This window comes from Nyctereutes procyonoides, unplaced genomic scaffold (genome assembly GCF_905146905.1).
Source record: "Nyctereutes procyonoides isolate TBG_1078 unplaced genomic scaffold, NYPRO_anot_genome, whole genome shotgun sequence".
Classification (NCBI taxonomy): domain Eukaryota; kingdom Metazoa; phylum Chordata; class Mammalia; order Carnivora; family Canidae; genus Nyctereutes; species Nyctereutes procyonoides.
In genome coordinates this window covers 13,844,154-13,869,675 of record NW_026575133.1, presented here as the reverse complement: position 1 = coordinate 13,869,675, position 25,522 = coordinate 13,844,154, and the positions used below count along the sequence as shown (strand labels likewise).

The 25,522-nt window shown below is 41.0% G+C and overlaps 1 protein-coding gene across 8 annotated transcripts in view; it reads right to left on the bottom strand.

The window, feature by feature from the left end:
• The window catches only part of ADD3 (adducin 3), a 117,646-nt gene extending 101,474 nt beyond the window's left edge, over positions 1 to 16,172 (bottom strand). The window contains exons 1-2 of one of the 8 annotated variants that reach the window (XM_055300098.1): positions 15,951 to 16,172; positions 13,719 to 13,946 (exon numbers count right to left, since the gene is read on the bottom strand). The gene's annotated coding sequence lies outside the window, so the exon portion shown is untranslated. The other 7 variants (XM_055300100.1, XM_055300097.1, XM_055300108.1 and 4 more) reach the window with 7 other exon arrangements.
• Positions 16,173 to 25,522: the final 9,350 nt, after the last annotated feature.

Below are 25,522 nucleotides of genomic sequence, written 5' to 3'. Positions count from 1 at the left end.
ATGGTAAACGTTGACCATTCCTGACCCCTTCTTTAACCTCCCTACTAGAGGATGTTTTTCTATGGGAACACTTCTCAAAATAGAATTTGCTTTGCATATATCATTTCATAAAGTTATCGATCATTGCCTAGGATGAGACATGGAGACAGAGGATTATAATTTCCACCGCCCAATCTTCATACCTCTGTTGTTAAGTGGATAGAAGCTTGAAAAGAACACTCTTTAAAAAAAAAAAAATAGTGGATCTGGAAACCATACGTAGGAGAACAGGGCTAACTATTTCTCCAGGCTGTTTTGAGCCTAAGGCTCTATTTCTTACACAGCATTTCATCCACCAGGTGTAGGCAGGCAAAGTCTTGATTCAGGAATTTAAAAATAAACAATAAAAAATATCTCTGGAAAAATACACACGAAAGGAGGAGACCTGAGTGGCCTGGGGTGCAGCGATAACTTTCTTCTCATTGTATACTCTTTTGTGCCTTTTTGGATTTTGTTCCATGTCCTTATGTTTCTTACTCAAAAGTTAATTTCAAATGTTTAAAAATGAAAATAATTTTACTAAAATAAGACTCCTAGTAAGTTTATCTTAGAAACCAAGTTATAAACTCTTGCTTTTAAATAAATCAGTAAGTGCTTTCTACTCTAATTGTCAAACTTTTAATAGTATTTTATGACAATTATTTTTAATAATTGCTTTTGAATAAACTATTTTAATTCTTGAATTTTTTTTAATTTTTTATTTATTTATGATAGTCACACACAGAGAGAGAGAGAGGCAGAGACACAGGCAGAGGGAGAAACAGGCTCCATGCACCGGGAGCCCGACGTGGGATTCGATCCCGGGTCTCCAGGATCGCGCCCTGGGCCAAAGGCAGGCGCCAAACTGCTGCGCCACCCAGGGATCCCGGGACCAACTGTCTTTCGAAGTTAAAGTAAACTTAAGGTTTTACACGACAGATTGAATCCCTTCAAAGAAGATAAACAGCAAGAGATCAAAACCTTACTACAGTAAAATTTATTCTAGTCAAAGAAATTAAATATGCAAATATTTAAAAGTGAAAGAGGAAAATAATGACAACTATCAAGGTTATATATAGTAAGCGATAATGATACTTCTATGCACAGCAACTTCCTACTCAGTATCTCCAAGTGGATGTTTAATACACATTTTAAACTTAATAGGTCTCAAACTGAACTCCTATTTCCTTTGCCCCCCAAACTTGTTCCTCCTGCAAACTTGGTTCCTAGACACCAAATCTCAAGTTTGACTCACATATACCACACACCCCAGTTGGCAAATCCTATTGTCTATATCATCCAAATGTATCCAGAATCCCATCACATCTCACCACCTGTACCAGATATGTCATCTCTCACAAAGATTATTGTACCAATATGGCATAGGGTCAAAATGCAGCCAAAATAATCCTTCGAGGGGATCCCTGGGTGGCGCAGAGGATTGGCGCCTGCCCTTGGCCCAGGGCACGATCCTGGAGATCCGGGATCGAGTCCCACGTTGGGCTCCCGGTGCACGGAGCCTGCTTCTCCCTCTGCCTATGTCTCTGCCTCTCTCTCTCTCTGTGTGTGTGACTATCATAAATAAATTAAAAAAAAAAAAAGACATTCTTTTTAAAAAAAAAAAATAATAATCCTTCGAAAACCTATGTCAGATCATGTCCTACCTTTTCAAAGTCATCCAATAACTTCCCAATACCCATCCCTCATTCTGATTCATTCATGCCAGATACTCTTGGGCCTCAGGGCTTTTTCCCTCTTTCTGCCACAATCTTCCCCTCTTATCACATACATCCTTACCTTCTTCAAGTCTTTGCTCACGTCACCTTCTCAGTGAAGGCTTTGCATGACCACTCTATTTAAATTTGCCTTACACCCAAACACTCCCTTTATTTTAATTCCCAGTTCTGTATCTCTCCATAACATTTACACCAATACAATACATTCTTTACTTGTTTGTTTCTATTTACCTCAAGACATAAACTCCACCAGGACAGGAGAGTTCTTCTGTTTTGCTAACTGAATTCCCAAAACTTAGACATGGCCTGGCTCTTAATAGGTGCTCAATAAATATTTGCTAAATGAATAAATGAACAAATAAAAGAAAACAAAGTTGCTTAGAAGAGTTGAACAGAAATCAGAAATATTTACAAGGAACTAAATATAGTAAAGATGGAAGGGGAATGGAAAAACACCATTTTTCGAAAAATAAGCCATTATGTTTCCAAAGTTTGCTTTAGAAAAAATTGCTATCCTTGCTTATTTCATTGTTTTCAAAAAGGATCTACCCATTGTCTACTGCCAAGGGCCCTTAGATTCTGAAGAACTAAAATAAACTCTGGGGGTTCTGGAGTCTGAATGTCCTTTTCTCAACTGCCACATATACACAGAGCCAAGGACTTTTATGGTCTTGGCCTTCTAATATCTATTATCCATAGTCTCAAAACCTTCACACAGAAATAATCATAGGTTTCTCGGTCATCTTCCAAGTAAAACCACTTGGATCTTAAGATGATCTATCCCAACCCCTACATAATTTATAAGTAAACCAAAGTGAGAAAGAAAGAAAGTGACTTGCTCAGAATATTTTGAACACATACACTAAGTGATAAGCATTACAAAATCTAGGAATTCAGACCTTTGGAACAAATCCTCTAAAATCCAAAACCAGACACTATTAACAAAAATTAAGTAGAAATGATTTATTTCATAATATCAACAAATCTATCTATACATTAGATTTAAGAGATCTAACAGAGCCATTAGCAGAATTATATTCTGATATTCAGCAAATGATGGATGAACTTGGATTTTTAAAAAAGGCACACCTTCTCCCAAAAGGAGCCTCTTGCTGTTGAGTTTTGGAAATGATGAAAATTTCTATGTTTTTATTACGATTTTATTTATTTATTCATGAGAGACACAGAGAAAGAAGCAGAGGGAGAAGCAGGCTCCATGCAAGGAGCCTGATGTAGGACTCAATCCCAGGACTCCAGGATCACACCCTGAACCGATGGCAGACACTTAACCACTGAGCCACCCAGGTGTCACTGATGAGAATTTCTAAAGTCTTTTTCCAAGTACCAACTGTCCTAAGCATTACTTCAAAATAACAATATTAGGATGTTTCTATGATAGTCATTTTCATGTGGTTCATAAGGAGCACTATTAAAATCTACATGACCAGGGTGCCCGGGTGGCTGAGTTGGCTGAGCAGCCAACTCTGACTCTTGGTTTCAGTTTGGCTCTTGATGTCAGGGTTGTGAGTCTGGGCCCACACTAGGCTCCATGGAGCCTACTTAAAAAAATAAAACAACAACAAAAAAAACTACATGCCCTTCACCACCACTTTCTCCCAAATATATATATCTTATATATGTGTATGTATATATTATATACATGTGTGTATATATATATATATATATATATATATATATATATATATTTCCCTGCAATATTCTAATATACCCTAAAAGGAAGTGTGTCCTTGGCACTATTACCCATAAGAGTATATTGTAGCCTTCAAGTGCCTTACATGAGAAGAGACTGTGAACCACTATTACAAACTATCTCCAATCATGCTACAGAAAAAAAAAATATTTTCATGGACAGTAATGCCTTGCCAAGAACTCTTTTCATAGCCTGTACCTAGTGAAATCCTATCCTGCCTTTCATGGCCCACCCTTGTCCTCGTTGTGGGAGATTTTTTTTCTGACCACTCGATCTGTGGGGCTCCATTCTTGAGGAGATGACCTAGAGCCTGTGTTACCTGTACCTGACATTCAGCATTCATCACACTGGTAAGTAACATCTTTTGTGTTGTCATAGTAGCTGTTGCTGACCTTTTCTACGTTTTACTGGAATGTAGAGTCAGAATCCAGGGAATTATGTAACTGATATTCCTATGGGGATTTTCTGGAAGGCAAAACATAATTCTCTTACATATGAAAGGGAAGAGTCAGAGGTCCTTAAAGAGTGATTGGTTTAGAATACACAGCACAACCATCACTGAACTGCAATTTTAGACGCTTTTGATTATACCAAAACAATGATTCCTAACCTGTTAAGGTAATAAAGGTCAAAATAGGTTTTAAAAGCCAAAACCACTCTCCAAGTGTAGGTATTAAATAGCTCAAGAGGATACATGCATTCAAAACTATTAATACAAATATGAGAGGTATAGTACTCATTTGGTCCTCAGAGTACACTTGGTGTACACAGCAAATTGAAATTCCCCCAAGACCTCAGATTGGCACATGGTTGACTTTTATTATGCTGTAGACATGGAATATTATTACCATGTTAAAAAGAACTATTATCTAAAAATATTTAGGAACAAGCAAAATATATAGAAAAACAACTAACACATCCCCCATCCGCTCACCTGCAACCACCCCAGAACCTCAGCATAAAACCCTTCTGTAAAGTCAATCCCTTCTCCCATGAAGCAGTATATTTTAAGTAACATGAAACAATTCACTGTTTCAATTATAAACTTTTGTGGTTTTAAATTAACAAATAATATAGCAAAAGGAACAAAGAAATGAATATTTTAGGTAAAACTAAATGGCAAATATTTGAAGGTCTATCTCATATATACTTCCTGATCCTACTGAAATTTCAATCCTATTTATTTTTTAAAAAGGTGATGATGAAATAGCTAAACAAAAAACTACTACCAGTATTTTCCAGCAGAGGCATAAATACTTTTCCAAACTTGGTTCAATTCTTTTGTGCAGTCACCAACAAGAATGAGCTTAAATAAATGAGCAGTATAGCATCCCATTTAAAGGAATTAGCCTCGGGATCAAGCTTATCAACTTATGATCTTGGGCAAGTTACTTAACTAAATTTCAGATAGTTTATGTAAAGTGCTCCATATAACCCTTGGCAGGTTTTAAGGGCCAAGATTACTGATTAATTATATATGATATATAACAAAGATATCATCATAATTTCAAAGCTTTCTTTAAATTCATATTGTTGAAGTTCCTTCTTGTTTGGCTTTGACAAGCCTATTCCAGGTGTCATAAAGTTCCACTGACCTATACCTGGTTCTGCGACCTCTAGTTCTAACCGTAACTACTACCACTGGCAGTCTCCGGCAGTTAGGAAAAACATGACAAAACAGGAGGCCACTGAGTAAAGCGTAACAACAAAACCCACTTTGAAATAGTGAAATCACTCAAGCAGGAATCATTGCCTTAAGAAACAGAGACAAAGTAAAAGGGCAAGAGCAAAAAACATTATGAAAGTATTCAAATACTCTTAAAACCCTTACCTCCAGTTAAACAAATGATTTGATTTTAGGACCAAATTTTATTTTTTATTTTTTTTAGGACCAAATTTTAAACAATATTATTGTTGTCTGCAGAAGCCATCAATAACCTGAACCACTAATGAAACATCTCATTAAAATAATTTTGACTTTTTAAAATAAGATTTTATTACAGAGAGAGAAAGAGCACAAGTAGGGGAAGCTGCAGTCACAGAGGGAGAAGCTGGCTCCCCACTCAGCAGGGAGCCTGATGGGGCTCAATTCCAGAATTGTTGGATCATACCTGAACCAAAGGCAGATGTTTAACCGACTGAGCCACCCAGGCGCCTCTCTCTTCTTTACCGCTTTTGATTTAATAATGATTTCATGATTGATAGACTATTATTTAATATAAAGTCTCAACTTCTTGAAGTTTCTTCTTTCCCATGCAACCCAACAAGTGGTGAATTAGTTCTTTATCATGTGTTTAGGCCTCCTGCTGGAAAGTATAATTAAAATTAAGAAAAAGAAAAAAGCAACAATTCCACTTGGTACTAAGATCCTGTCAAATTCTTCAGTGTAAGTGAGTCTGGTTTCTCCAGTAGCCAGCTGAGAGTTCTGTAAGAACATGGGGCTGTTCAACTTGATGCTGGCCATTCAGTAGATGGCACTCTTCCCTTTGAGCCCAAATTAAACAAGCTCAAAGAAGCATGTTCTGTGACAGTCAGGTGTGATACAAAACAGGGTTTCTCTCTTCAAAGCACTTAACTGATAGTCACAATCCCTCCAGAATAGCATTCATCAAAAGCTGATGGTCCAACCAGACACTTTTTATAGAGCCCAGTGTAATTCAAATTATAAAACCTCAAACACAATATAAAATCACCTAACTCAAGTGATTACCAAGTAAACAGCTTCTCAAAGCCTTCGCTATGTCAAGCAGAGACACTGTTCTTATTCAAGTAATAAAATGTTCCTTTCCTACTACATTCTGCTCTAGAGGTGACAGTCTTTCAGTGGCTAGTGACCAATTCATTGTCTGTCTAGTATTTCATTAAAGTATTTAATGATAATAGTTTAAGAACTATGATTTTTTTCATTATCAACATTCACTGAGACAAGAGAAGTCTTTCATAATACTTTCAACTTTTGGATAAAAATAAATTCTGATACCCACTTAAAGAGAAACATCCTAACACAACACTACTGTAGATTTAGTTTTGCAAAAAAGTATTTAAATATGGATTTCTGATATATTAATATGTATTTTAACTTTAATGCATAATGGCTCTCAACTATTACATGATAAGTAAGGTTTCTCACACATACTTGTTTCAAGATCTTTTTTTGAAATTAAAAAAAAAATAGTGGTGGAGAGTGATGGAAGGAAATTCCTTTCAGTGCACCTTTTAGCTGAAAGCCAAACTTCTCAGCAATCAGATAGGAGTCACCTTGAAGGGGACGCGTGGGTAGCTCAGTGGTTACGCGGCTGCCTTTGGCCCAGGGCGTGATCCTGGGGTCAGAGATCCAGTCCCACATTGGGCTCCCTGTAGGAAGGCTGCCTCTCCCTCTGCCTACGTCTCTGCCCCCCCCCTCTCTCTGTCTCTCATGAATAAATACATAAAATCTTAAAAAAAAAAAAAAAAAGGAATCACCTTGAAAATTCCACCTTTCTGTAAAAGAAAACTCAGTCCTGGCAATAAAAGTCATAGGAGGAAGGAAAGTGAAAAGAACACGGTTTTAAAATTTACAAAAAAAAAAAAAGAAAGTTGGGAATGCGGACAATGTATTAACTTCATTGCCAATCTCTCCCCCCTTTTCACTCTTCCCTACACTGCTTGTCCTATGCACTTAAGCCCATTCACAACTCCAAATGAGCTGTGACTGTCACCATTCCCCAACCTCTTCCTTAGATATTAAGAAAGGTTGCCCTTATAGAATCTTTTCACCTACTAATAAGACAAATGAGATTAGAAGTGACAATGCAGCTAACAGTTACTGGCTCTAATTTCTGAAGATTAAAAATAGAGCGTTCTTGAAAGAGTCCCTGGGAAGGACTTGATCCCAAAATATACTTCTTCAGACATACCAAGTAAGCCTAATTATCTTCTCCATAAGAATACTGAGTAAACCTTTTTTTTTTTTTGTATGGCATTTAGTCATTCCAGCAGATCAAAAGATGACAGGATGAGAATATTGTATGGAAAAAGGAAAAAGGAAATGCTGTCCTTGTACAGGATAACTGAGCCATTGTGGAAAAACGTCACAGAAACACTGCTGACGGTGACAAATTAAAGGCATACACCAAGCCCCAAGATACTGAAAAACTCAGCACTTCTCCAACCTGATTGCCTTCTACATTGTTCAAATTCCAGCTCCCCTAGCAGGTAACCCACAACAGCCTGGGAGCAGAATTAAACTGTCTCCTGAACTTATACCTGCACAGTCCTTTTCTCTTCCGAAGAGGTAAAGGGATGGGGGAGTAAAAAACTTACAAGAACACATTTAAATGAGTATGAAAGGGAGCCAAAAGAATAAAGTAACAATTTCATGTATGTCACCTGGAGTTAGATTTCCATCTTGGTTAATCAACTGCTTGCCTTAATGTCTACTTGCCTTAATTCACCTTGTAAGCATTAAAATTCAGTTTTATTAATATAGACAGTGTACCTCTTGAGACATTGGTTTTAAGAATGTTATGTCATTTGCCCTTAAACTGCCAAAAGGTGTTTTAACGCCTGCCTGGCTAGTTGTGAGAAATCTTTATTGTATGGAAATCATGTATGTCTACTGCAGAAAAAGTGAATTTCATCACTCCAGGTTCAAACTGTAGTCTTATTTGAGGAGGAGGCAATCTTCAATGCTAGTTAATGTACTGCCTATACACCAATATCCTCAGGCCAGGTTTTGGACAATTTGAAACAAAGAGGTTTCAAAGTTCATCTTATATCAGGGAGGTCTATTTCCAATTATGCTTTAACGCCAACTTTTAAAAACAAATTAAGGGGATCCCGGAGTGGCTCAGTGGTTTAGTGCCTGCCTTCAGCCCAGGGTGTGATCCTAGAGACCCGGGCTCGAGTCCCACAACGGGCTCCCTGCATGGAGCCTGCTTTTCCCTCTGCCTGTGTCTCTGCCCCTTTCTCTCTTTGTCTCTCTCATGAATAAATAAATTTTTTTAATTAAGTATATGGTGGCAATGCAGATCAGTTTGACATCAGGTTAAAGTTGAATTTAGATCTAAATGCATTATAAAGATGTAACTATACATCAAAGCCTATACAGTAACAGTTTAGCTTTGGCATAGTCAGAAACAAGTCTATACTGTCTTCCTAACAAGGAATATACCTTTTGTGATCATGGTACTACTTTTTGGGTTATGCTAGATAACACTGAAAGTCATATTCATTCTTTAAGGTTTCTAGGATACTCCTCATTAAATTGCTCCTTCAGTGTAGTAAGTAATGTCCTAGAAACCTGAAAGATTATTAATGCACCTTTTCAAAGATATCCAACAAAAATTAGTTTAAGGAAACAAGAGACTGATTCTTATTATTTGTATCATCATTTAAGGCTTTATGGTAAGTTAAACAGTATCATCTTAACATTAAAATATGTGTTCAACTGTGCAATTAACTTAATTTTGAAGTGTATTTTGAAACTTGTTCATACATAAAAAAAAATCAACATTAAAATGCACATGAAAAAGACCCCACAAGTCTTTCTTTCTGCAACACTTAATTTTAATTAACATAATTTTCAGTTAAAATTGTTCAGTGCATACTGTTGATACTCAAATTATTTATTGCATGAATGCCAGATGAATAATTTTTAACTTTACATGAAAGGAAGAGCATCCCTCAAGTAGGACAGTTACATACGTGTGTCCATAACCAGCTACTGCTAGAAGGAAAAAATAAATTCATCTAGTTATTATATATGAGGGATAGATAAAAGATTATAAGTTTTCTTTCAAGCCACAGTCAATGAACGACTTCTAACCTGTATGACGTAAAGGATTCTGAATATATACAACTCACTACAGTAAAAATTTGAGATTGTTTTGGCTTTTGACCAACAGAGCTTACTTAGTCACTTGCAGAACCCGAAAGACCTCATAACAATCTCATCTATAAGTATACTGGAATGGACCCCGAGATCAAATGATAAAGCATTTAACAGAGAAGACATGAAAGAAAGTACCAGGGCACTCATTTTGAACCTCAGTGATATAACATAGTCTACAACTCAATTTTAAATAAGGTGCCCATGTTTAAAAGAAAGAATAGCATTCTAAGTACACATTTTAAATTTTTTTCTATTCAAAGTCTACACATTTAGTAATTTCAAAGGATTTGGAAACAGCATTGAATATTAATTCTAGACAAAAAAATTAGTATTTATTTATATGAGAAACAGATTAGTAACCTGTGTCTTCAATACAGCTTGGGCTTTCTTAATTCAACATATGCAAGTTTTTAAACATTTTCTCCTAACATATTTCACTAAACTGTCAACAAAAGGCTTCAGTTCTCTACAATAATTCGAAACATTACTTAAACCAGCTAATTTAGATTGTAATTTATTTGCCTAACTTAACTACATTGGTGAAGCAGCAACACACAGTTCCATGAGGAATGTAAATGACGAAGTATAAGCCACAAGTTATATCTGAAGGCTAATTTTAGGAGGCAACTCAGGTGAACCTTAGAACAAATTTAAGTTAAAATCCATCTTAGGTTGATATGATGTTGATAATCAGAAGATCAGCCCCACTGATTTAGTGCAAAACCAGAATCTCTCCAAGGGTAACTAGTGCCTGTTGGGTCTAACATACCTGGCAAGCTTTAAAAAAAAAAAAAAAAAAAAAAAGGCCTTTAACATCTTTGGTAATTAAAAAGACAACCTACTCTAGCCCAAATATAGTATCCTAGTGAAACTTTTTTTTTTAAGATTTTATTTATTTATTCATGAGAGCCACAGAGAGAGAGAGAGAGAGAGAGAGAGAGAGAGAGAGAGAGGGCAGGCAGAGACACAGGCAGAGGGAGAGGCAGGCTCTATGCAGGGAGCCTGACATGGAACTCGATCCCAGGACTTCAGGATCAAGCCCTGGGCTCAAGGCGGCGCTACACTGCTGAGCCACCCAAGTGGCCCTACTCAGCCGCCTAGTGAAATTTATCAAAAGAGAATCCTCTTTCAAAGTCAAAAGGTGATTCTACTTAAAGCAGATTTATCACCACCCTTCATATTTAAACAACCTATTAGTTGTATTAATACAGAAAGGTGTGGCTAAAGAAGACAAGGGCACCCCTGTAGCCTTGGGAATACTCCAAAGACTTCACTGATATCTAACTACTACTGCAAGTATACTAGCAAGGCCCACTAGTTACATGGGCTCACTCTAGATGGAGTCAGTCTCTGAGCTCAGTACCAGCCTGTGGTACCTAGTACCTATACTCTTTGTCTCTGTTTAGTCGCTGGGTTGTGAGGAGTAAGTAAATTAAATCACATAAACCGGGCAGCCCCAGTGGCTTAGCGGTTTGGTGCCGCCTTGGGCCCAGGGCATGATCGTGGAGTCCCGGGATCCAGTCCCACATCAGGCTCCCTGCATGGAGCCCGCTTCTCCCTCTGCCTGTGTCTCTGCCTCTCTCTCTCTCTCTCTCTCTCTCTCTCTCAGGAATAAATAAAATCTTAAAAAAAAAAAAATCACATATAATCTGTCTGGCACAGAAGTAGAGCAAATAAATATTGGTTATTACAAATATTTGCTTAGTCTTCACTTGCTACATAGCACGATAGATAGAACCACCTTCTGAAGACTCATTTTATATACTAAAGATGAAGCATTCATATTCTAAAACACTTTGCTTGAAACAACTCAGAGTTCTGATACTATCATTCCCCAGTACTCTACAAACTTAATTTGTTCAGAGTTGAGTTTCTATGCTTTTATGGGATTTCTTCCCTTAACAGAAGTCCTTCTATACCCTGATGACACGAGTCAGTGCTGCTCAATACTGCTAACCGATTGCTTTGCCAAAGAACAGATTAAACAGCTAACAACCTGTATAGGCTAAAGTATAACAAAAACAGATGTGATACACCTACTTCAGGAAGCCTCATAACTGCAGAAGTTGACCCCCACCCTGAGTCTAGATTTCAGGAGTGTGTGTGTAGCAGCTGATGCTGACGCTATGTCGTCTTAGTCTCAAAAGACATTTTGGTTTTTTACAAAGACCATATCCACATCTTAAACATCACTGAGTAAGTGCGCATTCTTCCCGGTATAGCATTACTGAAACATTGGGTTAGAAGTAGAAAAGTGTACATTTTTTTCATTTTTTAGAATGTAAAACATATTTTGGAAATATAATCCTTCTATCATGCGAAGTAAGTATTTCCCAGGTGTCTTATGATCACCTGCCATGTCAAATGTTTACCAATAAACATGTTATCATACATGTAAAAAGCCACAACATAACTGAATGCCTCATAACCAATACGTTTAAATTAAGAGATAAGTTACATTTAACATTCAAAATTGATACACCACTTTTTTTTTTTTCTTTAAAAACAGCTATTACCAACATGCCAGCATTTGAGGTCAGTTTTAAGAGTGACCTCTTTGGCCAGGGCGCCTGGGTGGCTCCCAGTCAGGTAAGCATATGCCTTCGGCTCAGGTCATGATCCCAGGGTCCTAGGATAGAGCCTCCTATCTGGCTCCCTGCTCAGCGGGGAGCTTGCTTCCCCCTGACGCACAAGCCCTCCTCCCCTCCTCCCCGCCCCCCCACTCCCGCTCAAACTCTCGCTAGCTCTCTTTTTTTTTTTTTTAATTTTTTTATTTATTTATTTATGATAGTCACAGAGAGAGAGAGAGGCAGAGACACAGGCAGAGGGAGAAGCAGGCTCCATGCACCGGGAGCCCGATGTGGGATTCGATCCGGGGTCTCCAGGATCGCGCCCTGGGCCAAAGGCAGGCGCCAAACCGCTGCGCCACCCAGGGATCCCTCGCTAGCTCTCAAATAAATAAAATCCTTAGTAAGAAAAAAAAAGTGAACTCTGGGATGAAAAAAAGGGCGAACTCTATGAAAAGATGAAAAGTTAAATGCAACAAAAGTGGCCATTTTTTTTTTCCGGCCCTCCCTCTGCAAAATTAATCTGCTCAATTTAAGCAAAGGAAAATGAGTTGGAGGGCAATTACAATGCAATCAAGATCTGGATACAAAAAACTTTACACGTATGCTCCAAAAGTGACCCTATAAATGAGTTGGTACCATACCTTAATTACACATTTTTAAATAGTCAAGCATCTTAATTTAATGACCAGTTACCCTGCGCTCTTATTTTTCTTTTTAACAACGCTCTCTTTACAAGTCTTCTGAAGCCCAGATTAGGACATACGAAGCATTATGTAGAGGCACTTCACTCCAAGCAAAGCAACCGTTCTCATACTGACTGCTAAATCGGAAATGTTGTATGATCTAACGTAAACATGCACACACGTTTATGTCGCTGGTTCCAACTCCCAGAATCTTATCAACTCCTTCATCACACTTGCATATAATCCCAACTCAAAGCCTCCCGGTTAAGTTCTATTTCTCTTCTTACCACTTCAGCGGTCCATTGCCACAGCACATGTGCCAAAGAAATTAGTGGTTTTTACTACGCTCCCATCTTGAGCCGACACCTAAAAAGTTCACCTGAGGCCATTCTTGCCAATTTAATAGAGGCCTAGCTCATTCTACCTGTGTCTGAGGTCTTGCCTCAGTCCCGATAGCATTACCTCCAAAGCGGCTGGCTGTGCCCCAAACACCAGCAGTGGACCCGCTGCCAGCTCTGCTTATCACCCCAGGCAGGCGGGAAGCACCACCTCGCCGTGTAAGCTTCAGCAGGGGCGCGCGCGCGCGCTGGGAGGATGGGGACGCGGATCACACCAGAGAGAGGTGGCCGCACACTTTTCGGCTCGCCAAAGGGAGTGTTTTTTTTTTTTTTTTAACTGGGGAAAACAAAAACCAACAATCCTTCCCTTCCCTCCACCTTTCCCAAGCGCGGCAACCTCGGGGGCACACCTTCAGAGCTGAAGGCCCCGGGTCACCGACGCTCCAACGAGCCAGAGCACTCGGGTTTGCAGAACACTCTGCCCCCTCGAGGGAAACCAGAGGAGGCCCAAGAGTCGGGCCGGCCACCCCGAGACGCCCGGAGGCCCTCCCGCGCAGGTCCACTCCCCTCGGAGCAGCCCGAGGCTCCCACTCCCGCGCCCCGGGAAGAGACCAGTTCACCTGAGGCCGCGGGGACAGCCAATAGGAAGTGCCCTGGGCCCCGCGAGCGCCGCGCTCCCCGCCCCCGCGCGACCCCCTGGAGGGGTCCCGCCGCCGGGCCGCGCGGGCGCCAGCCGTCCCCGCCGGGAGGAGGGGCTCGACGACGGCGCCCTCCCTCTCCTCGGGATTACCTCGCAGCTCGCCTCGCGCAGCGGGCTTTGTGCTTCCCTTCCTCCTCCTCCGCGGCCGCCGGGGCTGCAGCGGCTGCCCGATCCGCCGCGGACGCCTCTCAAGCGCCGCTCCGCTCCCCGGGGGAGGGCAGGAGGGGAGGGGGCGTGAGGAGGGAGGGACCTGGGCGCCGAGCCCTCCGTAGCAGGAAGCGGCGACACCTGGGCCGCGATGCCTCTAGCTCTCCGGCACTGTTTTTTTTAAAAAAGAAAATCATTTAAACCCCCTTCCTTCCCCTCCCGCCCCTCGCCCTGGCGACCGTTACCGGCGGGCCGCTCGCGCTCTGGCGGGACTGGCCGAGCGCCCCCGGAGCGTCCTCTGGCCCCGCCCCAAGCCCCGCCCCCCTGAGCCCCGCCCTCAGGGCCCAAGCGCCCCTGGCTCCGCCCCTCGCAGCCCCCAAACGCCCCTGGTCCCGCCCCTTGGGCCCCCCGAGCGTCCTAGCCCCGCCCCTCGGAATCACAGGACGTCCCGGGCCCCGCCTCCTCGAGGCCCCGCCCCTCGCGCCCCCTCGCGCCCCTCGCGAGCCTTGGCTCCGCCCGCGGCCGCCCCCTCCCCGCCCGCCAGCACCGCGTCCGTGTAGCGGCGGCCGCGAGGACCTACGGGCCGCCCGGGCCTTTGGGGAGGGCCTGGCGCTGGGCGGCTGCCTGGCACCTCGTCAACGTCCTCCTCCGGCGGTGCAGTTCCGATCCGTGGCGTCCCCTGAGGGTCGGAGGGGGAAATAGCCCCGACGGAAACCCGACTACCAGGAGGAGGAGGAGGAGGAGGAGGAGGGACGCCTCGGAAATGTCGCCCGCCCTAACCTGAGCGCGCCCGCCGCGTCCCGAGGCCGCGCCGCAGCTTTCCGAGCTCCTCGGCCGCCGACTCTGGCAGCCGGGTCGCGGGGAGGCCGCGGCCGAGCCTCAACCTCTGCACGCCCCCCATGGGAGGGGCCTAGGCTCTCAGCATTCTTGCCTGCTGGGCGCTTCCTCCGCCTCCTCACCTCCACGGAGGAGCAGGGCAGGGGCTCTCTGGGTCCTGCTCCGCTTGGACCAGTGCGGGCGTCTTCACCCCTACTCCGGCTCCTGGCTTTGGGACCTTATGAGAGCTGGCTTGCTGGAGGGGCAAAGTCGAGGCAGGCAGCACCAGCTTTCACGATGAATTCGGCGCTGGGTAAACTTTGCCGCTCGCAAAGGGGCAGGGATGCGGATCCATCCACAGGTGACCGTGAGCCCCCACCCCCGTCGCCCAGATGCATTCTTACCCCAGCCTATTCTCGACACAGACCTGCCGGCGCTGCACACCTTCCTCTGCCACCCACGATTTGCACATCCTTCCCGCACACGTGTCCTCCACGGACACGAATCCACTCGCAAGCACACCCCTCCGAGCGCCATTCTGGTTATTCATGGTCCCCAGAGTCGACCCCACCCTTCCAAACAGAACAAACTTCATTCCCCACCCTTATCTCCCTTGGTTTCCAAGGCACTGGCGGCAGTCCACTTCATTTCCTTCCTCCTCTGCAGACTCTTCTCTTCCCCCTCAAATACTTCATGCCATCCCCCTCATCTTCATCCCCCCTTCCCTAAAAATGTGCTAATTAAAATGTAGTTTCCTCTTCCCACATATGAAGTGTGGAAAATGAATCTTGTGTTGGCACAAACTGTGATTTCATTTATCCTCATTTTCTCTCTCCACTGGACTAAGGCTATAGAAATTCCAGTCTACCACCATCTCCCATCTGCTCAAAATCTAACCATGCCTTATGATTTTTAAATACCCGTAAAGGATCCAGGGAAGGCTTCCTGGCTTTGGGGAGAAAACATTTAGAAAATGCTCAGCCTGTCATTTTGTTTGGTCTTTAAAAATATCTGCAGTATTTGAGAGAGAGATTGGGAGTGGCTGGATGGGGTTTGGTGGTTTTTTTTTTTGTTTTTGTTTTTGTTTTTTTTTTTTTGTATTTATAAAGCAAAAAATGAACAGCTTTTGCATGCATCAAGATTAGCCTTTTTATGAATAGCAAAAAAAAAGTATGTTAAGAGCACTTATCAGACAATAGTCTCCACTATATGGAGCATTTGCCAGTCACAAATCTAAACATCCCCCCCCCCAAGATAAATTAGCATAATCCATTTTAAGCGTGTCTGATGAGCAGTCTTTTCCACGATCATTCCCCTTTCCCACAGTATCTGGACAAAATGGATAAAAGATCGGCTTACCCGCGGAAGATGCAAGGCTTTCCTGGGTCCGGGGTAGTAGACGTGTGTGTCTTCTGTAGGTGTGGATTCTGCAGTGCTGCACTGGAACCCACTGCAGCCTCAGACCCGCGGCGGCGGCGGCGGCGGCGGCGGCGGCGGCCACAGCAGCCCAGCCGCAGCAGCTTCTCCCAATGCTGAGTAGTAAAGTGTGTGACTTAGTAGAGGCTCCCCAGTTACCATTAGGCGCTTGCTTATTAAAAAAAAAAAAAAAAAAAAAAAAAAGAGGCGGAATCTTTCTTAAAGGAATGGGTTTTGTTTCTCTTCTCTACTATTGCTTCATAAGAGGCAGAGGCAGGGACTTTTTGGGACCGACTATAGCTGTGGGAGGTTAAGGTTAAAATTAACCAAATGATCGAGGGGACTGATTTAGTGTGAATCAATGAAATGCTGTAAACACACATTAGTTTTAAAAGAGCCCTGCTGACTCCAAACATTGGGGTCCAAGGCAAAAAATAAAGCAGCGTGCCTGGAAACCGGTTAGTATTTTGGGCTAGTATTTCATTTCCAATCATTGCACTAAAATGATACCCAGTTAGAGGAGGTTGCTAGCATTTAATACAAGAATTTGAAAAGATTTATAAAATAAAACTCATTCATGTGACTGGGAGCAATTTCAGTGAATGTTGGTATCAGAAAATATATTATTGACAGATGTCAGTGTGTATTCATGTTATAAAAATCACGATATTTATTGAGAAACTGAAAAATCTAAAATAATTCGAGACAATAATAGCAGAGCACTATTCCATTTCAGTGGCAATTCAAAAATCAGCAAAATTAAGAAATTATAAGTAGATTAACTTACTTTAAATGCACGTGAATCTACTATTTACACTGTTAAAATGTAATGTGCCCATACAGGAGGAACTTGATAGTCTGCATTATAACTTTAAATTTTATTCAATAATTAATATTCCTTGACTTAAGCACCGAACAGCTATGATTATTTTCTTCATGGGTAAATGTAGAGGTGTGGTCTCAAAATACCAATAGAGAAAAATATGGAAAATGTTTTGCACTTGATGTTTTGTTTGCAGGGCCTTTGTTAACTACACGTGTGATCTTGAGCTAATATGTAAACTTTTGGTCCTTAGTTCCTTGTTTTGTAAAATGATGACGTTGGATTGACATGCTCCTTTAGCATTCCAAAATTCTATGATTTTATAACATTTACATGCTTATATTTTTGTTATTTAATGCAAGTATGTCTCATTCTAAATTACTTTTCATGAAAACTTGGAATGAAAATAAATCTTTATTTTAAAGAGTTTGTTATTAACTGCCATTTTGGAAATTAATTTGCAGACCAAGTAATCATTTCTGTAAAATGAATAAACTTAATTTTATCTGCCTTAAGATTTTGTACCTATGACCAGTTTTCCTGAAGCAGGATCCTACTGTATTGCTAAGGATATGGATTGAGTGGGGTACATAACATTTAATAATAATGAATGCATTTAAAAACTGAGCATTGGGCAGCCCCGGTGGTGCAGCGGTTTGGCGGCACCCGCAGCCGGGGTGTGATCCTGGAGATCTGGGATCGAGTCCCACGTCGGGCTTCCTGCATGGAGCCTGCTTCTTCCTCTGCATGTGTCTCTGCCTCTCTCTCTTTCTCTCTCTCTCTGAATAAATAAATAAATATTTAAAAAAATAAAAACTGAGCATCACTGGATGGTAGAGTTGGAACAGAGTCTAGAGCTCACTAAAATTTTATAAATGGAAAAAATGGAAACCCAGAGAAAATGACAACAGAGTTAAGGACAGAGCTGGGGTTTACTCTAACTCTCCACTCTTCACATACACACAAGGCAAATAAACAACACGTATGAACATACACACAGTTTCACATACCCACATTGGGGGCTCAGCAGGATCTGTCACAACAAAAAACAGTAGTTTCACTCAGTGACACTACTTGTGTACATGTATTATAAACTAAAGAATATCAAACAAGTACTTACAATGTGTGCAAATATTACCACTAATGTTGCCTTCAGGTTTACATTAGAAAGTAATTTGTCCAGGAAAAAAAAAATTTAAGTGACTTCCAAGAAAACAACACTCACTGGCAAGCTCTTGCTTATCTTGCACTTAAATGACAGGGACTTCAACTCTGTTAGTTGTTTCCTTGGGCCCATTGGTGCCTCTGTTCCCTTTTGTCTACATCCATAAGTATGCCTGCCAAGAGGAAAAAGTTTGTTTAAGAGCCAGGCAGGGGAAACTATCACAGACTTAATTCTGGCCTTCACAGATGCTTTTTGGAAGCCTTTTTTTTTTTTTTTTTTTTTTTTTTTTTTTTTTTGCTAGATAGTAACATTTTCCCTTCAATCCTGATCTGGTGTTCCTGGTAAAGAACCCCGTATTGACCTAAGCCCACTCTCCCTAGTTGCAAGGGGACATTACAGTTAAAGTCTGTGTTACATTAGATGACATAGCAAACTTGGTGTTTGTGTATCTGACAATTTATCACCTTAATTTAAAAAAAGAATGGGTTCTATAGAGTCAAAATCCAAGGAAATTAGTTGCTCAATGTTTTCATGTTTTTGTTCATCTTGCTCCTCCGCAAGGAAGGCATTTCATTTACCAAATGGTGATAGACAATGAATAAAATGGCAACTATCTGCATAATTCAAACCCCCCCACATTAAATGCATTTCTTTGTATCTTCCTAAAAGTGCTGAGTAGAGTCTCTTATAGAAAGGCACTTAATAGATACTTTAAAAAAAAGAATACACGAATTAATGAATGAATAGCCCCCAAAATACCCAGAAACTGATCACAAAGTGTTTTTGTTTGTTTGTAATTTGCATTGTCTAAAACAACTGACTCTATTCTCTACCTCCCTTTTCTGACACAGTCATGATCTAAGAGAAACAATCTCCTTTCTGTAGAGCTCTTTAGGCATGCCTGACTTGTATTCTCCAATTAAATTGTAGCCGCAAATCTCCACATGAACTCTGGGTAGATCAAGCAGTAGCCAAGACACTTTCTGCCAAGGAGGCACAGGCTTAAGTTTCAAAATTCCAGGGCTCTAGTTCTAGTTGTGACACCAACTGGTTATGTGACCTCAAACAAGTTTCCTGACATGCCTGTGCCTCAGTGTAGCCATCTTTTAGGTGGTGGTGGATTATAATACCAGCTGTACCTACTTCCTAGGGTGGTTGTGAAGTTCAAATGAAATAATAAATGGAAAAATGCTTTGAAGTTTTCAAAGCGCTATGTAAATATAAGGTATTATTATAGGCAGATGTATTTAAAAGCAATTATCTAGTTCAAGGGACTTTATCCTAAACAACCTGTTTTACTACTTATTGTTTCAGAAAGCAAATAGGTTTATCTGTGTGTGTGTGTGTGTGTGTGTGTTCACGCACACTCACATGCACCCTGCTGCTTCCAATTTAACGACTTCTCACTTTGAGGCTGTTTTCCTGGACTGGGGAATATGCATCTGCAGTTGAATATGAAGAGCTAAGAATTTGTATAGAGAGCCCTCCCCATTCCTTCGCCAAAATTTACCTTTTCGAAAAAATTCTTAGATAGAAAAGTAAACTCTGTGCAGCACAACAACCTTTTCATGCTATGTAATGTCATGTACTTAATCAGCGGGGTTAGATGAGCCATTAATTTGAAACTTGGCCATATATATACATTTTGATCCCTCTTTTATGCCAGGCCTATCTGGAGAGCATTTGGGGAACAGGGTAGGAAAGACTGACATGAAACTCATGGTAATGAGTTCTTCATTCCCTGAGGAGACATAATCAGGACAATACTCAAAAATTCATCAACATATTTTATTAGTACTATGTGACCTATATGGTTTATTTTAAAGGAATTACTTTAGCAAAATATCTGACAGGTCCTTATACAAGTGTTTAAATAATCAGGCCTGATAAATTTCTGTAACATTAATGAAATATCACCCTTGGTGGTCTTCTCCTTTTTTCAAAAAAGATATTTATCCTCATTTATTCATTTTCCATTTGGTGAGACTTTTAAAATCACCATAGCTAAATAAATAACTGCCAATAAACAAACAACTACTACAAGCAAGATATTCTGAATGAGAAGCCTACTCTCGGATAAAACGTAAAAACTCATACAAAATCAGTTTCTGTGTAGAAAAACTGTAAGATGAATACGAAGCAGGCAATTGGTGCGTGAAACCTAAAACAAATTAGTTTATCTTTACATTTTATCACATGGTGATAGGCCTTAAGATTTCAGCTGCTAATCTTTAATTTATATGTCCTAATTACCTGATCTTATATTCTGTTTTAATCCTACGGCACTATTTCTAGAATATGATCAGTAACCACTTGCAACAGAAATTACCTGGGGGTATTTCCTGAAATACTGATTCTTGGGCCCTATCCCTGAATTAAAATCTTTTAGGGTGAGCCTAGGATTGAGGGTTTTTTAAAGCAGCCCAAGTGATTCTCATGTACCAAAATTTGGGCACTGCTATCCTATAGGAACAAATGCAATGTATGTAGAATCTCAGAATCACAATGAATGAAATGCGGGTCCTTTTTCATTATGTGAAAGGCATTCAGAGGAGGACTAACCCTGGCTCCACCATTTCTAAGGCATAACTTGGGTAAGATAAACTTTCTGAGTCCTAGTATCCTTTTATCTGTAAGATAACATCTATTTGACCATGTTATTGTGAGGATTAAATAACACATGGAGAGTTTCTACTCTAATACCTGACATATAATGGAACTTAAGTATATGTTCATTTCCTCTCTCCTTGTTCAAAACCGAGTTAAGGGTGGGTACATGGGTGGCTTGGTCGAGCATCTGCCTTTGGCTCAGGTCTGGATCCTGGGACCCTGGGACTGAGTCCCGCATCAGACTTCCTACAGGGAGGCTGCTTCTCCCTCTGCCTGTCTCTGCCTCTCTCTCTCTGTCTCTCATGAATAAATAAACAGAATCTTTAAAAAAAAAAAAAAAGAATTTAAAGTTGCATTCTTCTCACCCAGTATCCTTAGTATGCTTGGTATGGAAGTATGAACTAGTTGTTTAATGATAGCTAATATATTGTGTTCTTACAATATGCCAGGACTGATTGCTTCGTATGCATTATTTTATTTCATACCTATAATAATCCCTAAGGGTAGATACTATTATTATTTTCATTTTATAGATGAAGAAACAGAGGCTTAGAGCATAAGTAACTTGCCCAGGATCTCAGAGTAAAGCATTAGTGGAGCTGCAATTCAAACTAAGGCTTTCTGACTCCAGAGCCGAACTATTCATTATGCTGTATATTTTGTATATTCTCTAAGTGCTTAGATAAAGCTTATGAGCCAGCCTCTTGGAAGGATAAGCGGCTGCAAAAATAGACTTTATAAACATGCCAGAAACTCAGACAAATGAATGTCATCATTTCCCTGTTTCAGAATTTTTGCCTATAACACAGTATGGCACATAGTAGGTGTTCAAAGTATTTATCGAATGAATAGAAGGCAGAGTTTTTACCAGCACCCTACTGTAGCAGCTGACATATGTAAACTCAAGCTTTGGGGGTTTTTTGTTGTAAACTCAAGTTTTTGTTTTTTTTTAAGATTTTATTTATTTCTTCGTGAGAGACACACAGAGAGAGAGAGAGAGAGAGAGAAAGGCAGAGACACAGGCAGAGGGAGAAGCAGACTCCATGCAGGGAGCCCAATGTGGGACTCGATCCCAGGACTCCAGGATCACACTCTGGGCTGAAGGCGGCTCTAAACCGCTGAGCCACCCGGGCTGCCCTAAACTCAAGTTTTAAATCGCAAGCCAAATTGGTCTGATTTCCTAAATCAGCTTCTATTCTGACATAATACAAGTTACTAAATTTCAGAGCTACAGATCATCATATCATTTGCAATGAATAGTTCTTGAGCACCTGCTATGAACTATGCACTGGTCTGACACTGGGAAGATCAAAACAAAACAAAACAAAAAAGCAAAAACCTTAAGACATAGCCTATGCCCTAAACATCTAATTGAGAAATAAAATACAAATGTATGAAGCAACTAGACTGCAAAATAACCACATATGAGATAATACATGTGAAGCTTTTAGCAAATGGTGAATACTCAATAAATATCTGCCTATTGTCAATAATGTAACTTTTCATTTTAATAATTATTAAGACATTATTATAGTTTCATTATCAATAGGAAGAAATAATAATTGTTATCACTATCATTTAATGAGTGATCACACGCCAAGCGCTGTGCTTGGCACAGTATATATGCTATATCGAATCATTTTGTCAATCTTGCTAAATCAATATTATTAATCCTATTTTTCAAATGAAGGAATTAGAGCTCAGAGAGCTTGAAGAGCTTGCCCAAGGCACACATTTGGTGAGTATACCAGATTCAGGGTAAGTAGTATATACAAAGAGTTCAAAAGGATTCAGGGAAGAGAGAGGCTGATGCTTGCTGGAGAAAGCAGGGAGGATGTCTCAGAGTAGGAAGAAGAGCAGGACAGTGATGTGGAAAGTTGAAGGAGGAGGGCCTTTGATGATGGAAGTGGCAGGAGAGGGATGCCGGGGTGGCTCAGTGGTTGGGCGTCTGCCTCTGACTCAGGGTGTGATTCCAGAGTCCCGGGATCGAGTCCCACATTGGGCTCCCTGTGAGGAGCCTGCTTCTCCCTCTGCCTGTGTCTCTGCCTTCTCTGTGTCTCTCATGAATACATAAATAAAATCTTAAAAAAAAAAAAAAAAGAAAGGTAGTGGCAGGAGAAGAGGTGTGTATGAGTTTTCTTAGTCAGATCCCCCTACACTTTGCTCAGGGCCATGCTCATGGTAAATGCATGACCTCTTCATTAAATAGAGACAGGAAAGTATCAGGTATGTTGGCAGAACAGCAAGTAAACCTGTTTGTCTGGAATGAAGTGTAGGGCAAAGTTAAAATTTTGTCATCCCCAAACCATAACCCTGAAAACTCAGCCTTTGTTTATTGACAGCCTGCTCAAGTAGCTGTACCTCCAGTTACTCTCCATTAATTCACTCACTTATTTTCATTCATTGAGACCACAGTGTTTACTGAACTCCTACTATGTGCTAGCCACTATTTGGGGTGCTAGGGATAGCACAGGGAATAAAACAGACAAATAGGGGATCCTGGGTGGCGCAGCGGTTTGGCGCCTGCCTTTGGCCCAGGGTGCGATCCTGGAGACCCGGGATCGAATCCCACGTCAGGCTCCTGGTGCATGGAGCCTGCTTCTCCCTCTGCCTGTGTCTCTGCCTCTCTCTCTCTCTCTCTCTCTCTGTGACTATCATAAATTAAAAAAAAAAAAAAAAAAAACTTTAAAAAATAAAAAAATAAAACAGACAAATATCCTTGCAGACATGACCTTTTCTTATACTGGTAAGACACAGATGCTAACTGATAAATAAGAATATTTTCAGATGCTAAGAGCTATGAAGAAAATAGACTATTGAAAAGGGGCCACCTGGGTGACTCAGTAGTTAAGCATCAGACTCCTGATTTCAGCTCAGGTCATGATCTTAGGGTCTTGGGATTGAGCCCCATGTCTGGCTCCCTGCTCAGCTTCTCTCTCTGCCCCTACCCTCCCCCACTTGTGCTCACTCCCTCTCTCAAATAAACAAATAAAATCTTTTTTAAAAAACTCTCTCTCTCCCTCTCTCTGCCGTTCCGCACCCCACATGCACATGTTCTCACTCTCTCAAAAAAAAAAAAAAAAAAAAAAGAAAAGAAAAGAAAGAAAAGAAAAGAAAAGAAAGTGACTAGAGTGGAGGTGGGTGCTGGTAGGAGGGCTGAAGGAGGAATATTCTTCAAGGAGGAAATATTTGAGCCAAAATCCTGATCTGAAGTTATCAGCTGGAGAGAAAAGCAGGTTCAAAGGTCATGAGGCCAGAACAACCTTGGTATGTCTGAAGGGCCGAGAGACCCACATGGTGATTTCTATGAATAAGTAACCAAGGGGCCCCAGATTTGACTAGAGAGCTGGATGGGGGCTAGATTGTACTTGTCTGGTGGATCAGGGTGAGAGTTTGACTTTTGGGTAGTTTTAAATAAAAGAGGGATGGGGTCTCATTTACATTTTTGAAATTTCACTCTGGCTGCACGTGAAGACTCTGGAGAGATGTGATCAGATGTCAGTTAAGAAGCCATTAAAATCGTCCACACAAGAGAAAATGGGATCTTGTTGCTAGAGTGGCTGTGGAGATGAGAAGTGAGTGGACTTCGGCATCTGGAGGTAGACCTGATATGATTTGCCAATAGAATACACCTGGGAGGTAAGGGAAAGGAGAGGAAGAGAGGAACCAATCCAGAGTGTTCTCTAGGTTTGATCTAAGCATCAGGGTGGATGAGGGAATCATTATCTGACATGGATGACACTTGAGAAAAAGTTGCATGACCACACATAATAAACTAGGGGAGTATATGGTGGTTGGTGTAGTCTTGGGTCATGTTTGCTTCTGTGGATAGTAGTACCATACTTTTCGGTTCCACGTGTTCAGTTAGAGGGAAGGGCTGTAGGAAGGTGTCCTACAGGGGGGTCGTGCAGTAAAGTGTAGGTATGATGTCTGTGAGGAGCGTGTGTGTTGTGGGGGTGGGGGATTGGGATTGGACGATTGTGTAATTGTGTAATAAAATATTTTGGGAAGTCGTGGGTCAGGGAGGGGGAGGAGAAGGAAAGGGAACGGGAAGTGGTAAAGTACTTGGAGCAAATGGGGTGATACGTAGTTAGTATAAATGAAGGTTGAAAGTATATGATCTATAAATTTTGGATTTGGGTGGTATGTTAATGGGTTAGTATATGGGTTATTCTTTACAAAAAAGATATTTTGTGATATTGTGGGTTTATAAAGGAAAATTCTAAATAAGAATAATGAAGATCGTGATGTGTTTTGAGGTTAGATGTATATGATGTGTGTATGATATGGGTTTTGGAATGGGGAGTATGGTGTTTATAGTGTTTTTGTTGTATAGGGGTACTGGGATGTTTGGAGTGTGTTTAAATGTTGGTGGAAAATAAAATTTGTAGTAATTGGTTTAGGGTATGAGTTGGAAGGGTGGGTTTAAATTTATTATATGTTGTGGTGGTTTTTGAAGGTGTTGTGTTTTAATTGGTTTTGTATAAGTAAAAGGACAGAATTTTGATTTATGGTGTAATGTTTGAGAATGTTGGTGGTTGTTAATAGGGTTTGTATGTGGGATAAGATTTGCCGAATAATTTATAATGCCATGTGTCTGGGCCCTACGCCTGTTTACAGGTGAGTAAAACTTCTTTACCTGGTGATAATAGTAAATGTATGTTTTTGTATGCACAGTGTCTATTTCCATTTTCAGTAAGAGTGCTTTGGTATTCCTTTGAGAAAACTTTTTCCACCCCATAGCTGTAGTCTTGGGAGCCTGCCCTCCCCCTAGGCAAGGCGTAGGCTCCCAGCAGGAACAACCAGATGTTCTCTCACTAGCATTTAAATATTGAGTAGAGTGACATAAAGACTTAAGAAGATCAGAGTTTGGGGGGCCTGGTGGCTCAGTCGGTTAAGTGTCTGACTCCTGATCTT